Genomic DNA, 17,453 nt, shown 5'->3' on the forward strand with positions numbered 1-17,453 from the left:
ATTTATTGCGAACTTCAGAGATGCTGATTTGCTGTTTTTATCATGTCTAAAGTTGAAAAAGTCCAATGCTTATAATGCATTTCAAAATTGAATAATTCTTGCAGTGAATCTTTGACCATAAGTATTAGTTGGATCTTTTGTAGGGGAAGAACATCCTGTATTTCAGTACAGGTTTAAATAAATAAATATTATTTAAATAGTTAAATAAATATTTTATATTTTGGGCAGTGTTTTTGAGGATCAAGTATAATTGTAAGCAAGAGCTTACCATATCTTCAGGTAAGTCTGGACAGCCCATACTAAAGAGTATGTAAAGAATTGAAATAATGCAATTTATCTGACCAGTGCAAGGTGTCGAAATTCATCCAGAGCAGTTCTTGTGCACCAGATTGTTCTCCCTTGTTCCTTGTCTTGTGTCCCACTTTTTTCAGAGGGCTTTATTGCATTTATACTATATAAATAGAGCCATTTCATGAAACAGATGGTTTTAAAATAGGACTGCCTGAGAAGAAAGACTGAACAGATGAATGTTTTTCTGTTGTAGGACGAGATTATTGGAAATGTTGGATTCATTAAAAAAATCCACTTCTCTCACTGCCTTTCCTAGCCTTTTAAGGGCTAGCCTCATCTCGTCTGGTGCACAGCACCCAGTGTCTTGCTTCCTGATTGTCTGTCAGCATGTCTTACGAGATGGAGAACTGGCTTCCTCATTAGTCCTTTGGGAGTAATTATAGGTATTGAAAGGCTGGAGCTGGAGTCGAATGAATTCCAGGCTTGCCAGTCTTGCACTTTTTTTTTGGGTGGAGACCAGTGGGAATGCTTATAGTGACTTCAGTGGAATTTTTACCGTAGTTCCAGCTCTCCTGTTTCTTTGTCATTCAGGGAACAACTCTGGCATCCTTAATCATTTTTTTTTTTCCTCTAAGAAAGTGGACTACACATCAGAAATGTGTCTAAAAATTGAAAGAAAATAAAAACAGCTTTCTTTGGTTATGCTGGTAAAGGTGGTGGTCCTTCTAAGGCAATACTTATAAAGTACATTCTAAAAGCAGGGGGAGACAGGCTCTTCTAACTTTTGTCTTTTACTTTATTTAAAAAATTGACACATAAAGGCAAGTAAAAGAGTATTCATAAAATTCTGATATAATGTTGGATGGAAAAGGGCTAACACAGACTAGAGGAGATTCCTAAAACAAACAAACAAAAAACAAAACAAAACAAAGAACAACAACAACAACAACAAAAAAAAAAAAAACACAAACCATGAAACCATGTCTAACATAGGTCTTTTTTTTTTTTTTTTTTTTTTTTTAATACAAGTTTCCCCACAAGATTTCACTGATGTATTTTCTGGAATCAGAATCTGGTTTTCTGGAACCAGAATCAGAGGTGCTGTTGAGCACCATCAGTTGTTTTTATCGACTCTGCATCCCACTTTACAGATGAGATCCCTGGTAAATGAACTCATTCATTTTGCCATACTACTGTCAAAAGGCAGGTTTTGACATTTCTAATGCTGTCACTCAATAGGCTTTCAGGTCTATTGAGAAAAGATTATGTTGACTGGAACTTTGATCTTTAGCTTTCACTTCTTAGTATATCCTTAATTTTTCTTGAGACAGATGATTTAATTTACAAACTCTGAGCAAAGCTCTGACCCTGAGAAAAATAACAAATGTCTTAAATCTCAATGATATCCATTGTTACAAATCATAATAAATACTACCATAGTCCAAAAAAATGGCAAACCATAGCACCCATAGCTTACCCATCACATTTTGGGTAACCAGAAGTCTATAATGACTCGATTTTAAGATGCTTCAGAAGAGGCAGAAATGAGGCATGAATTGGCACAGCAGTCTCACTGTCTCTTGTTGAGGTTTTAAGCATGTATGGATGTGTAAACAAGAGCAAGATACTTTGTGCCAAGTTTAACCCTTTAAAGTTTTACCCTTTCCATTTCAATGCTAATATTTCTTATCTTTAGTTAATGAATCAGGATTTTTTTTTTCTCTTCTGTCCTCTGCTTTAATGCCTGCCTCTCAGATAGGATCTGATTTTGCATTTAAAGACTACACAGTTCTTTGTCATTAATGCTATGTATAAAATGACGCATTTTCTTACCCACTCAGTATGAAAGCAGATGATCCTTGTGCTCTCTGAAAAGGGAGGGTAGCCTGTACACCTAACACCAGTGTATCAACAAGTGTTTATTGCTGTCTTGAGTTGTTATCTTTTTTCTGAGATGAAAGCCTCTGCCATTCAGTGGATGGAAGATAAGTGATGACCAAAACACAAGAGTATAGCTTCTGCTTTGTGCCTATCAGCTCTATTCCAACTGCTCGGAGATATATTGCCAGCCCATGATAACAAGTAAATATTATTGCATAATAAAGTAAAAATAGTGCTCATTTATTTTGCCTGCCCTGTTTGCTCACTGCCCTCAGAACTTCCCAACTGTGTGTCACAAGCTGTGTTTGCTGCCTGATCATCTCTTTGCTCTGCCTACTTTGAGACTTTAAGCAGAAAGCAGAAGGTCCATAGCTCTTGTGGGGAAGAGGAAGTTTCAACAAGGGAACTGAGAAAACTTTCACGTTTTCCTAGTATTTCCTAGTTGTAGAATGCAAAGCTGTGTCCTTACAAGGATATTTTAAAAAATGAGGAGGCACTGTGGCATAGATTGAAGTTGTATAAAGAAGAAGACTCTTAAACATTCAGAGCCTGTTCTTGAGTGACTAGGGGTGTGCTTGGTCTCTGAGAGGCAGGTTCTCATGGTCCAATACTCCTTAAGAGTTTGGCTTGAATCTTGACTATTATCTCACTAAACAAACCATCCAATTTTTTTTTTCTTGAGAGAATCAAAGTGATAAAAACATGGGGAGAGGGTAGGAGGGTGGAGAAAAGCTCAAAATGTTCTTAAAATGCAGCTGCATCTGAGCTGGAGATACAGGCAATATTTGTATGCACGTTTGGTGCAGAATACAAGTAAAGCAGAGGTTTAAAGTGGGCTGGGAGTTTAAATATGCTTTCCAATTTCCTGATATTTTCACATTTTTGTTCAGTTTCATCTCATCTGAGATGATTATAAAATAAATCATTTATTTATTTATTTTATCATATTACTTTAATGATATTCTGCTTTAATCCAATTTTAACATTGTTTTTCTCTGGAATAATTTGGTATACCCTTCTGTGTGGTCTACTTTTCATTTTAGTCACTATGTACTAACACTGCCTCCAGCACAATGCAATTGAGAGCCAAATTCATTTGTTTTGGAGAAAAAAAAAAATAATAAAAAAGCCTTAGGGTAAAAAGTTAGAGAATAAATTAAGATGTGGTGTGGGTGAAAGCACTGGCAAATGCAGCATGGGCACCTGCTTGCAGACTCAATGTACATATTGAGTCAGTGGTAAAGTTTGAACCTCGTTCTTAGACAAAGCATGATTATCTTCTTGATTTATCTGCAATGCATGTTTCTTTTCTCTTTATTGCATTGTTTCAAGTTCTCCTACCTTTGAAGGAAAATAAGAATTTTGGAACATGCCAACTTTTCCAGCAGTCTGTTTTGTATTTCTGAAGGGAGCAGCAGTCCTAACATTAGTGTTTCCATATCAAATCTGGGTGCTTCTTACTTCTTTCTTCTCTTTGTGCTATTTATTTCCTGCATTTGTTCTAGGAAAATTTGAGGGACTTGCTCCACTGCAGATGTTCTGAATCAAACATCTTTTTCATCTTATATAATTACAAGTGAGCACAAACAGTGGAATCTTATGAGTGCTTGCAGACATGATATATGTCCTCCCTTCCAATCCTACTAAGGAAAAATCTTCAGTGTCACAATTCAAATTGTTGAATATTCCCAAAAGCATTTGTAATAGCAGTTTCCTGTTTGGGGCAATTTGCTGCAGTCAGTGGTCTATGTATTACTGATTCTTACTATTAAGTTGTGAATTAACATTAAATTATGAATTAACATAACATTGTAAATGTTATGTGTTGTAATTGTTTGGTGAATTGTCAAAAATAGTGAGAACCAATAGCAGATACTGAAGCCAACATTGCATTTAAATAAACTCCCCTCAGGATAATGTACTTAATATTTCTGCATACTTTTTTTCATAAATTCTCATGACCTTTTGAGTATGAAAACCCTAAATCATCCCCAGCACCAGGTATCAAAATCTATTGCTCTTTTATGTTGAATTTTTACACTCAACAAGTATTTGAAGCAGATTTGACATAGGGGAGTCCAACCAGATCCAGGTATTTATTCTTTTTCTGCCAACTTAGGTGAAAGTGGAGAGCATCAATGTGGTGAATGCAGAATCTGGTATTTCATGTTCTAGTTTAGTGGTTAGCCTTAAAAAATATACATATAAATAAATAAATGATGCAGTATGCCACTTGAAACTAAGCGTAAGTTCTGCAGGGAGTGGAGATACTGGGTGGAAGGCAAGGAGGGCAGTGAAAGAGAAGTTAGCTGGGGGCAAACTGCAGGCTACTTCTGGGGTCTCCTGCCTGCTATAAACTTGGCACACCACAGAGGATGGTAGATGTTTTCTTTTAATGACACTTTATGAAAAACAAGGTGTTGTAATAAAATTCTTGACAGTGATCCTACTCATTCATTAAACTCCTCTCCTTCCTTAATTTTGTTAGTACTAAATACAGACGTGTGTGCATGCACACACACAATCTGTTGAGGAGGAGCTTGGAAATTGTGTCCTCACTGGGATGATGCCCAGCACTAAAGTGTTTTCCTCTTTATCTTTGCTTTGCCTGAGGCATTTGTAATCCTTTCAGCACTGCAAGCAGCCAGGGAGATGGGAGTGTGCATGCATGTTGGGTGGCAAATGGAGGGATAGGCTGCTAGGAGAATGCCAAAGCACTGAATGCTTTCACTGCTGATGGGGAAAACATTTGGCCCTGGGGAAGAATATTTCTGAGAAGTTTTGGAACACCTCCAGATCACAACCTGTGTATCCTTGCTATAGCCACCTAAAGGGGACTGGGGGGGGGGGGAAACACAGCATTTGACTTCATGCTGCAGACAGAGTAGTAGAGCTAGCAAGCTTGCTGGGGAAAGGAGGGGAGCATCTCTGTTTGAGGTTTACAGTAGCAGATGGACTATGCTGTGTGTTCTGGCTCTGATGATAGATACATTAAGTTTTGCCTTTGTCTCGAGCATGCTGAGATGGTAGAAGAGAAAGCATCCATTACTGAAGGAGAACAATCTAAGCAAAAAAAAAAAAAAAAAAAAAGGCAGATTTTGAAAGCAATGTAGATTAAAAAATGTGTTAATTCTGTCACTTATTTTTGTATCATAGATGATTCCAGTACATTTGGGATGAGAACATAAATTGTCTGAAGCTTGTTGATGTGTTACACCAAAAAACAAAACCACAGCAGTATTTAACTCTCTCCCCACTTGAAAAGTTCACTGTGAATCCATTTTTCTCCCTGGTATTTCACTCTTAAAATTAATAGACTTAACCAGGATTTAGTATGGTCTCCTACCTTTAAAGTGTAGTGGGTATAATTTGTTTAAATCATTTCGGAGCTTTTAAAAGTGGATAAGCCAGCTTGTGGAATAAACTGACATGCATGAAAATTGGCACAGTTGTTAAACACTACACATTTTAATGGTATTTTGTTGGGGTATTATTACTTCAGCTGCACAATTACGGGAGCCTGCTGCATATTAGCAGGTGCTTTCCTCATAACCTTAAGCTATATGCACTGAATTATTTTTTTTCTTTAGACTATCTTGGTTTCTTACAGACCACGTATCTCCCCCTCCTTTTTATTTTTATTTTTATTTTTTATTTAATCTGTAACAGTGCATGCTGACGGCAATGGTGAATGTGACACTTTCTGCATTGTTTAGCGATGGGCATTATCAGCAGCTGCAATATTCAGGATTAGTGTTCTCATTATTATTTGGCATCTACAGTACCTACATGAATCTGTTCAGTCCTGTTTCTCCAGAAGGCAGCTGGGCTCTGACCAAGAGAGTGCAACTATAAAGCTTTCCTGCAGTTGCCACTATACTCGGGAGTTCGCTTATAATTGGAGCCACAGTTTTTACAGTGCAGTTCACTGCATATATATTTACATTTTGTTTAAGGAAACTGGTGCATCTAGAAGTCATCTTTGTATTTTATGGTGGTGAAACAGGGACAGAGCAAGGCTCTCGGTTATGCACCACAAATCAGTTGCTTAGCCAGGAATAAATTCCAGGTCTCGTAACCCCAAGCTTCATCCTTGGTCTACTAGCAAGCAGATGTCTCTGAATTGAGTATACTACAGGAAATATACCAGCTGGTATCCTGCAGTACAGAAAATGTCTTTAAGAATAGTATATCAAAGCAGGTATACCTTTCCCTCAGGGTTGCGTACTTTTTTTTCCCCCTCTAAAATGCATCTGTGATCTAAACTTCACCTGAATTAAAAAATAAAATAAACAAAACCAAAACAAGCAAACAAACAAAAAAAAACATAATTTGACAAGGTTCACTTTTTTTTCAACAGGCTGGATAAAATGTGAAATATTTTTTAATGTTTTCATATTTAAAGGTTCTTTTGCTCAAGGAGCTTATACTTACATAAAACTAAGGATCTTACATTATCCTTTAATTTTACCTTTCGTAGCTTACTTGCCCTTTTTGGTGCCAGTGTGTACGTGTGGGGAAAGTAGCTGCATACTGATTAATGAAAGAAAGGGAACAACATAAATTAATATAGATACCAAAGAACTTAAATTTCCTTGGACACCATGTAAGGTTTATATGTTAACATCAGTTTTGGGTGAGAGACTGAGAATTAGTTAGATGGGACGAGACATTACCTGGTGGACTTCTGAAAGAGGAACACCATTATATTCTATGGGCCATTTTTCTTATCAGAGTGGGTGGAGTAAAGTCGAGAATATTTTCTTACGGGTGTAGAAGAGTTAGAAGCAGTACAGTGGTGCATTTTGAGGAAGAAAGATTTCTTTAGAGGGTTGTTGCAGAGTTTCCTTCCCACACTATTTAAAAATAAATATATTTATCTGTTGTGTTTTGTCTTAAGGACAACAAAGTGTGCTAGAAACATTGATTTTTATCTAAGTCTTGTAAAACACCCCTACTTCCCCAAAATATTTTATGCACATTATCGTGCAGCGTTTAACAATTCTGTACATTGAGTTTCATTACTGAGTAGATTTCTCTGGCCTTGAAACTTCACATCTTGTGCTAAGTTTCTGGCTTGCGTGAAGTCTGTGCTAACTCTATTTGGCTGAAAAGGTGTTACTGTTGTCAGTATCCCAGAACTAGAAGAAGCTATCTGGGATAACGTTTCAATGAACTCCAGATACAGGAAGCCCTGCAAGGGTTTGGTGGCATCTAGATAGCAAATGCCAGTGTCAAGAGAACATTTGAAATGTCTTATAAACTTCAGTCAAAGGCTAGAAAAACACGATGGGAAATGGTGTCACTCTACAAGAGCAAATATTTTCAGAGCGTGTTTTACTGTCAGACTCCAGGAGATCAGTGTTGTATCAAACCTGATTTAATCCAAATAAAAACACTCAGTTGTGTGATTTGCACAAAGTTGGATAAAGGCCATCTTTCCCTCCACCCCTCCCTTTGAAGTCTTCATGAGAAATATGACTTCAGTGGGAGCAAGACCACAATAATTTCTTCTTTATTACTGTTTTTCTCCATCTCTGCTGTTTTAAAGTGGGTAATTCTGTTCATTCTGACAACATTCTTAATAACGTACTATATGTTTAAAATTACTATTTTGGGAATCATGGTAGTTTTTGGCAAGAACTAAGTGCTGCTTTTGGACTATAAATCTGATTGTTTGTTAAAAGTTTAAATTTACACTAATATGTCTTGTCATTTTGACCTAGATGTGGTTAAAGAGAGTAAGTAGATCAAGTTCGGCAGCTTTTAATGGACTGTTATTAGGCAGACCCCTGCAAAGTCAAATATGAGTCATTCTGCTTTATAATTTTCAACCAGCAAACTGGCTGATGGGTGACTTCGTGCACTCTGATCTATGCTTTCCCTGTCAACGATACGTTTCCCATTCTGGCACTCATCTCTCTTCATTCACTCTTATTTTGGCCTGGTAGAGAATGAAGTGTTACTGTAACTAGAGTTAAAAACTGGGGTAATTCATAGATCTAATTTTCTTTGTCAAGTTTTTCCTTTTTGGAAAAACTGGAAAAAAAGGTACAGTGACCAGTAGTGTACATATCAACATGCAGAATATGACCAGGGTTCTTACTTCAGAGTTTTTGCATGAGTTACAGCACCTGCAAAGAGTCCGCTCTGTGGGACTCCTTTTTTCTATTTTATTTTTTTTAATCTCCTTTTTTCCAGAGATGATCTTCATATGGGCTGCAAGTCTCTCATGTTCTGATTATGCTGGATTTACTATGTGTGTGAGTTAAGCCTGACAGATACTGGATGAGTCAGATCTATTGCTAAGTCAGATCTATTTGTGCGTGGGAGTGTGTGTGGGCATTCAAGTTCCTTAATGACTCGGAGCCTTTGTTCCATCAAGGCTAGAGTACAGCAAAGCTTGAGTAAGTGCTGTTAGTAAGTACTGTTAGTGCTCCTTCTTTGTCCAGATGTGATTTCTGAGTTGAATCAGAAGACACATCTGCAAAGACCTAGATATTTCGTAGCTTTACAGGTGAATGAAAGAGGAGTGGCTGTAGCACTCCATCCATTCATTCTGCTCTGGAACATGTGTCCACAGGTGTGTCTGTCTGTACGGGATGTGTTTGGGTGGGCCACATCTGTGAAGTTTCAAATACTTCCATCTGGGACAAGCAGGAAACTGCTGATTTTCTTTCATTCTTTCCTTCATTCATTTTTTTTTTTTTCTCTTAAGAATTTCCAACTTTTGTTTTGTTTTTACTTTGATCAGAAGAATACTGTGGTTTGAAAGACTTATAGATGTAATGCAATATCAGAAGAGTATTTCTATTTATTTCATGCTCTGTATGACTAGACCTTAGCTTAATAATTGCCATTTTTCCATGTCAATTCTTTAATCCAGCAAATAAACTGGATTTAATGAGATCACTTTCCTTATTTGAGGACCACTTCAGCTTGGAGGGAGAGATAAGTGGTAATATTATCTAGCTCACATTAGAAGGAGAAATAGTAGTTTTTGAAGAAGAAGCATAGGGTCATATATAGCAGCTGTCTTAACCATTCAACCTTGATTCACCCCCACAAGTGTGATGTATTTGCATTATGCAGGTGTGTTTTGGAGGAGGGGAAGAGGAGGGAGGATAACTGTATAGCCTCTGACATGGGGGGGAAATGAGCCCTTGTCCTTAGAAGTGCAGTTGACATGACCCCACCAGCACCAGCAAAACTCATGTATGCCACGTGGGGTTATGATGTCTGCAGAGCAGGTACCGAGGACAGCTGGTGAAACGATGTGGAGCAAAAGTGTTCCTATGCCTAGTAGTGGCATTTCTGCCTTGCCAAGTGAACCACGGTTGCCATTACATATTATGTAAAATCCTGGGCACCTAGGCTAGCTTCCAGCTGCCTGGATGAGGCCATGCTACTGGAGTGGCTGCAACAGGAGTGGGAGATCTTGGTGTTTAGAAGAGTCATGGTTTCTAGATGTGCTGTGATTATTTCTTTTTCTCAATTCAGCCTGTAGTCAAATAACTTTCCAAATACCCTAGACAGGCGTGAGAGTGGTGTCCTCATCTGTGTTACCATGGAGGCTGTTAACTACGTATGTACCCTCCTCTGTGTCCCCACTGCATTTTATCATGCTGGCTGGGCACACCAGTTACTCCAGTCCCATAGTCTAACAGTAGTTGGAAGCAGCACTCCTATATATTTATCAGTAAATTTAGTGAAGATTTCTTGAGAACTTCCACTAGTATTTACCTATGTTTTTGTTAACCACTTACAGTGTGCTTTTGTTGTTGTTTTTTAAATTAGCGTGCTGATGGGCAAATCAAATGTACCATGGCTAAGTCCTCCCTGATGTGTGCAAGTGTTCATTATCAGATAGGGAAAAACAGCAGTTTGGAAAGTTAGTTTGTCTCTTGTCTTGCCTGGCCATTTTCATGAAAGTTTTTGTTTGATTGAAACAGGTCATCATTTTCAAAATTCATTTGAAAGGAAAAGGGTGGGAGACAGGCAGAAAGCACTGTCAACTTAGTTTGTCATCTTTAGCAAATGGTGCTAAAAGAAAGAAAAAGCAATATGCTTATATTGCTTATATTGCCAGAGGAGGGCTACGAAGATGGTGAAAGGCCTGGAGGGGAAGACGTACGAGGAACGGCTGAGGTCACTGGGCCTGTTCAGCCTGGAGAAGAGGAGGCTGAGGGGAGACCTCATCACAGTCTACAACTTCCTCGTAAGGGGGTGTCGAGAGGCAGAGACCTTTTCTCCATTAACACTAGTGACAGGACCCGCGGGAACGGGGTTAAGCTGAGGCAGGGGAAATTTAGGCTGGACGTCAGGAGGGGGTTCTTCACAGAGAGGGTGGTTGCACACTGGAACAGGCTCCCCAGGGAAGTGGTCACTGCACCGAGCCTGTCTGAATTTAAGAAGAGATTGGACTGTGAACTTAGGCACATGGTCTGAACTTTTGGGTAGACCTGTGCGGTGTCGAGAGTTGGACTTGATGATCCTTAAGGGTCCCTTCCAACTCAGGATATTCTATGATTCTATGATTCTATAATGCCTCCAAATTTAAAACAAAAAAGAGTTGTTTTTTTTTTTTTTTTTTTTTTTTTTTGGATTCACTTACTATTCCTATCAGATTGGTTTGGTATAGGCTAACTCAGAATAACAGCAGCAATTAGCTTGGTATTCATTCTTCCCACAACACATACTATATCTTGTCAAATGAGGGTGCCACCAGTCACAGGAACATCAGGATTCCCATATCAAGAAGTATAAAGGAAACAAGACATGAAGTTGTAGAAATCCAGGCTTCACTGGTTTGTTTCTGTGTGTGCATATTTTCCCTAATTCACTAAGGTGAATTCAAACTGCGTTTTCTGTTTTGTCTGTGTACTTCCTTAGAATAATAATAAAAAAAATTTGCTAAAGCTTTTGTTTTTCTAAAATAAAATCTGAGGATTCTATGTAGAAATATAAATCTTGAAATGAGTAAGGGGACAGTGGGTGGGCTAAAGCATATATAGAAGGCACTAGTACTGTCAGGTTTGTTTAAAAAAAATGGAGGTATATAGCTTTCTTTGTAATGTTTCAAAGCATAACAATTCAGCTTCTTCTTCTGGTGTAGTGAGTGCATACATAAATCATTACCACACTGCATTTTAGAGATGTGATGCTTGTAGTTGTTTGTACAGCTTACTGTATGGTAACTCCTGTAATTAATTAATTGTCAGGGTGAGTGTCTCAGAATACTTTGTCATCAATGTGTATGGATGGCAGGTAGTTGGACTGAGGTATTCAAGTATTCCGTGGTACATAGTAATATAAAAAGTAAAACTTGGTCCCCTTCCAAGATTTAAATTTGTCCTTGACTTTCTGAAAAGTGGGAGGCAAATAAAACAGTGATGCAATGCAAGTTTCACCTACCACCTTGGACTGTGAAATTGGAAATGACTTTCTATACTGAGTTTCACTTGATCCCTATGTTATGGAGACACCAGATAAATTTGCTGTTGGCAGCTTCAACAGCAAAGTTTGAGGTCACTGAATTTCATGGAGGGGTGTGTGTGTGCGCATACAATATACACTCTTTATTTAAAAGAAAATAAACAAATAATAAAGCCCTTAAGTTCTTGGTGATAGGGAGCAGGAGATTGGTGAGAAAGTTGGGCATGGTAACCATCAACCTGGATCTTCCTTGTTTAACCTGGAGAGATCTTCCTGCAGGTGTGATGTTTCCCGGTTATACAATGTTTTTAGGCAGTGTTGTGTGTGCATTCAGCAGACTTCTTCAGACTTTTGTAGGTCAGAAAAGCACACAGGGAAAAAAAAATGCAAGCACTTTCAATCATCAAGTACAGTCACTTTATATAAGTGAGTAAACAGAGGGGAGCAATGACTCTTTTTGCCTCATTCCTCTGATTAGGTTCAAGGGTGAACTGTTGATTGCTAGTGTATTTGTTCTTTGCTGTAGACATTCTCAATCAAGAAACGAATGCTTAAATTAGATGGTCTGTTACTGATTCTTACCTCTAAAGTACCTTTTTGTTGAGGTGTTGAGAGCAGGAAACTGATAGTGATTCCTGCCTTGCAGATTCAAGATAGCCGTTGGTTGATAAGCAGTACTTTTTTTTGTTGTTGTTGTTGTTGTTGTTGTTGTTGCAGTTAAGAAAAGAGGTCATTTTCTGAATGTTTATATTGTTTTTGTGTTTCTCACAATGGATTAACGTCTTAGGGAGATGCGTTGTTAAGATCACTTCTTTAAAGTACCTTTAGTATTGTTCTGAGACATTAGACAGCAACTACATTTTTCTCTTGAACTTTCTGGTTTATGGAAAGATGAAAGATCACCAAAGTTTTGCACACCTGGATGTTGTCATGAATTTCACTTAGGCCAAGATTCCAGTCCACGTTTGAGGCATATTTAATTTTAGCAATGGTTAGGGCACCAAGGAAGATTTTTACAGTGAGGATTTTTCTCAAATTCACATCATATGGATTTTGTTAATTCTTTGATGAATATTCCTCTTCTCTCATTCTTAGCATGACTGAAGCTGCCAATTATTTTAAAGAATTATTTTTTTCTTGCTTCTTTCTGTTTGATTCTTTTTTTACCATTGTGCAGTTCAGTGCCTTACATTTCTTATTTATTGTCTTGAAAGACAGGTGTTTTATTACTGCTATAAATCTCTGAGAATTGCCCATGAGCTTACTCTTCAATACTTGTTTCTTTTTGTTTCATTATCTCCTAGGAGCCTACAAGGTAGACCCAGGACCCCTCTCTGCTAGGCTCTTAACAAACAGAAGACTGTGCTGGTGGATGATTACAGAGGGATGGTGACTAAAAGGTAAGAGACTGTATTTTGTTCAGTGGGTAGGTGGTGTCATGGGGAGATTGTAAGATACTATCTGGAAAAAGACTGAGACACAATTTTGTAGAATGTTATAAGTATTCTGCCTTTCTCTCCTCCCTAAGCCAAGGAAATGGGAGAAACAGAAATGGGAAGAAAGCAAGAAAAAGCAGAACCTGCAATTCTCTTTCTTTTTCACCTCTCTTAAAAAAGGTTTAACTTTGAAAAGGGAAAATGTAAAAATGAGGATGTTTGTTTATAGAAAAAATTGAAAGGGCAACTCTAAGAGTAAAATATTTGTAGGTGGCAGATACTCTATTTCAGGATGCTCTTTTGAAGGCTGCATGCAAATGCTGACCATTTGTCTAAAAAAGACTTACGAGAAGGGAACCTGTATAGCTAAATGACAAGGTAGAGGAGACTATTAAAAGCAAGAAGTTTTTTTCAAAATGCTGAGTCTGTGTTCAAAGGAGGAAAACAGACACACAGCCCACCACTAAAAACAAACAAAAAACAAAAACAAAACAAAAAAACAAAAACAACCTATCATGCTAAAAATGGAATTAATAATTTATTTATTTTTTTTCCAAATATATCAGTAGTAGGAAGCTAGTTGAAGACCCTGTGGGGCTCACATATAGAGACATTATGAAATGAATGATCCAATATAAAGTCTTGGCAGAAAGCTAAATAATTCTTGTGTGTATGCATTCACCATTGGAAAGTGTGGTGTGGTTCCTGTTTTGGAGTGCTTCTTATGGAACTCTTATGAGATTGCCTTCCTCAACTGAAAGAGTCTGTTAGGAGAGGCTGGAACAAATTGCATGTTCCCAATTTGATAGGATGAGATGTAGCTTGCCCAAGTTGTTAAGGAATTGAAGGGCAAAATAGACCAGCTACAGAGTGTGACATGCAGCCTCTTGCTTTATGTGGGAATGTTGACCTACTTGAGGGTAGAGGGGCTCTGCAAAGGGATCTGGATAGGCTGGACCAATGGGCTGAAGCCAACTGTATGAGGTTCAACAAGGCTAAGTGCCGGGTCCTGCACTTAGGGCATAGCAACCCTATGCAACACTACAGGCTGGGGGAAGACTGGCTGCAAAGCTGCCTGGCAGAAAGGGACCTGGGGATATTGGTCGACAGCAGTCTGAGTGTGAGCCAGCAGCGTGCTCAGGTGGCGAAGGAGGCCAACAGCATCCTGGCTTGTATCAGAAGCAGTGTGGCCAGCAGGACAAGGGAAGTGATTGTCCCTTGTACTTGGCTCTGGCTTTTGCCTGCACCTTGAATACTGTGTTCAGTTTTGGGTCCCTCACTACAAGAAGGACATTGATATGCTGGAGCATGCCCAGAGAAGGCCAATGAATCTGATGGAAGGGTCTAGAGAATGAGTCTTATACGGAACAGCTGAGGGAACTGGGGTTATTCAGCCTGTAGGAGAAGAGGTTGAGGGGAGACCTTATCACTCTCTACAACTACAATAAGGAGGTTGTAGCAGGGTGAGGATTGGTCTTTTTTCCCAAGCACCAAGTGATAGGATAAGAGGAAATGGCCTCAAGTTGTGCCAGGGAGGTTTAGGCTGGATATCAGGAAAAAATTATTTACTGAAATGGTTATAAAGTATTGGAGCAGACTGCTCAGAGAAGTGGTTTAATCACCATCCCTGGAAGTATTCAAAAGATGTGTAGATGTTGTGCTTAGGGGCATGGTTTAGTGGTAGACTTGGCAGTGCTAGGTTAATGGTTGGACTTGATCTTAGAGGTCTTTTCCAACCTAAATAATTCTATAAAGTGTCACAGCGCCAACAGATTTGAAGTTGCCTAATTTGATGCCGCATTTTAAAAAGCATTCAAGTGGAATCTGGGAACCTAGAAACCAGTAAACCTTTTGTTTAAATTGTGTAGATTAATTGAAAAAAAAAAATTATTAGTGGGTGTGTTAGGAAAGACACTACATAAATATGATGGAGATACAACGAAAGCATTGATTTCTTTAAACAAAATCATGATGAAGAGATTTAGAGACAAGCTACTATTAGCCTTCGACTACTTGAAAAGGTGCTTATAAAGATGATGGAGCATCTGCAGTGTTCTTAGTAGTAGCAAACCATGTAACAGGGGAGGAGAGGGTCAGCTTGCTTAGGTTACAGATTGAAGTGTTCTGATTGGACATTTCAAGAAAATCCTTTTCACTAGAAAGGTAGTACAGCTGTACAGGAGAGGGGGATGGATCTCTCCTCATGGAGGTTCTCAAGTCTCAGCTGAACAAAGATACAGCTTACATGCTCTACTTTTGGTTTTTAGTAACAAGTTGGGTTGGATGGCTCCCAGAGATCCCTTCCAAATAGCAATTTTGTGATTTGAAGTTGAGTCTTTATAAACTGCCGCGGTCCTTTGGATGACTTAACAGGAACACAGATGAAAGAAATTTTACGATGTATTGCTTTACTTATATTTGAGAAGGCATTCAAAGTCCTTGCAAGAAGTTTTTGAAGGACCTCAATAAGCACAGGTTTGGTGGGAGGAGTGCCAACTGTGTGAATAATTGTTTAAAAGACTGGAAGCAAAACACCAGGACAAAACGTGATCAATTCTCATAGTAGCTGGAAATCACCAGTGGATTTCCATAGAGATCTCTGTACAGGGAGATTCTTAGATTCCTAAGTGGCTAGGAGCAGAAGCTGAGGGGTGATGACAAAGTTTGTTTCAGATACTGCTTTATTCAGGGCAAAAGAAAGTAAAAAGAGGGAGCAGGATGAAACACTGTAGAAGAAACTTATAAGACTGTGGCCATTAAAATGGTAGACAAAATTCAAAGTTGGTAACATTTTTGGGGTGGCCTTTGCATATCAAGAATTAGATCTTGCTATTAAAAGCAGGAATTTAATGGAAAAATTATCTGTCAAAAAGAAAATTTATGTCACAAGTAGCTCTGAAAGGATAGAGATCAAAATATTATTAGGCCATTCTTAATCTATGGTGTATTTGTGTCTGAATTACGATGACAGTTCGGGTCTTCTATCTCAGAAAAATGGAGCAGAACTGGAAAGAGAAAAGCTCATCAAGAATAAGTAAGGGCAACAGAATGAAGAAGGCATGGGACTGCTTCTGTGAAAGAACAACTAAGAGTGTAGATGAGAGCCTTGCAGTTGTAAAAGGGATGCTGGCCTGATGATGATGGCACAGGTCTATAAAATCAAAAGATGTGTGTGGATGGGAAATAAATATTCACTGCCACCTTATTTTTGTATCGGAGGAGGTACCAGGTGAAACAGGCAGAGAGTACTTTCAAAACAAGGAAAAGATTTTCTTTGCACAGTGTGCAAGTCAAGTCTGAAATTCCTTGCCACAGGATGCTGTGCCTGCTGCATGGTTATAAAGAGCTGCTGAACAAAGCTAGAAAAGGGAGAGGGGAGACATACACAGGTGTTTCCTCTAGGTAAAGCACTTGTTCATCTGCAAATTGTAGAAAGGTGTGCATTATGTGTTTTGAGGGATGGAGAGGAGGAGAATATTTCTACATAATTGCTCTGTTTTTCACTGTTGTCTGGACATTCGTATTTGGCTGTTCCTGTGGACAGGGTAGCAGGCCAGTGTGATCATTCCATGTAAGCTAAACATGTAGCCCAGCCTGCTGTGGCAGTTCTGATGCACTATTTTATAAACAGTAAGGTTGCAGGGTGCAGTCCCAGAAAGGAATTCTGTTGTTAGAATACCTTTTAGAAATATTAAGCTGTTATGTAATTTGAGGTCTTACGCTGAACTCAGAGACTTTTCCCTTGCTGTAAGATGAATGTTTATTTTGGCACTTGATGAATTACAGTTCAATTAGTCTTAATATGTTCAAGCTGTTTCACTGAGAGTTCAGTTCGTAGTCCAAAAATATTTTCTTTTTTTTTTTTTTTTTTTCCTGACTGCATTCCCTGTTGAGTCTGTACTGCATGTCAATGAGAGAGGAATTAGGAAAAACAAAACAAAACAAACACAACTTTTCACACTACAATCTCCTAGTGACACTCATTTCTGGGTAGAGATGGTGGACTTTACGGGGCGAGATAAGAAAGGTGAAATGAGTATAGAGAATATAGAGTATATTCTAGAGTATAAAGAGAATGAGAAGAGTGCTAAACTCAAAGATACTTTTGTGTTTGCATACTAATAGGAGAGGCAAAATATTGGAGTTACATTTTGGTGATCAACAGGGCAAAGATAAAAATGATAGACTTGCATAATAATAGCAGTTGAAATGTCCCAAACTGATAGAGGTGCTGAAGAGAGAGGGTCATGGGAGAAGATTAGTGGAAAATAGCTAGATTGAATTGAAGGAGTTAAATGGCAAGAGGTAAGCAAATATGAGAAACTGCTGAAATTTCTCAGGATGAGAAAACCAGGTTTTGCAAATTAAAGAAATGTCTTTGCTTTTCAGTCAGTGGTTTATGGACTTCAG

At 38.4% G+C, this 17,453-nt stretch overlaps 1 protein-coding gene across 10 annotated transcripts in view; it reads left to right on the forward strand.

Annotated features, from left to right (window-relative positions):
* Positions 1–17,453, forward strand: part of SEMA5A (semaphorin 5A) — a 342,620-nt gene that overhangs the window by 69,847 nt on the left and 255,320 nt on the right. For all 10 annotated transcript variants that reach the window (XM_084508663.1, XM_084508658.1, XM_084508661.1 and 7 more), the window contains one exon: positions 12,912–13,007. The gene's annotated coding sequence lies outside the window, so the exon portion shown is untranslated. The remainder of the gene's footprint in view (positions 1–12,911; positions 13,008–17,453) is intronic.

Source organism: Aythya ferina (genome assembly GCF_964211825.1).
Source record: "Aythya ferina genome assembly, chromosome: 2".
NCBI lineage: Eukaryota > Metazoa > Chordata > Aves > Anseriformes > Anatidae > Aythya > Aythya ferina.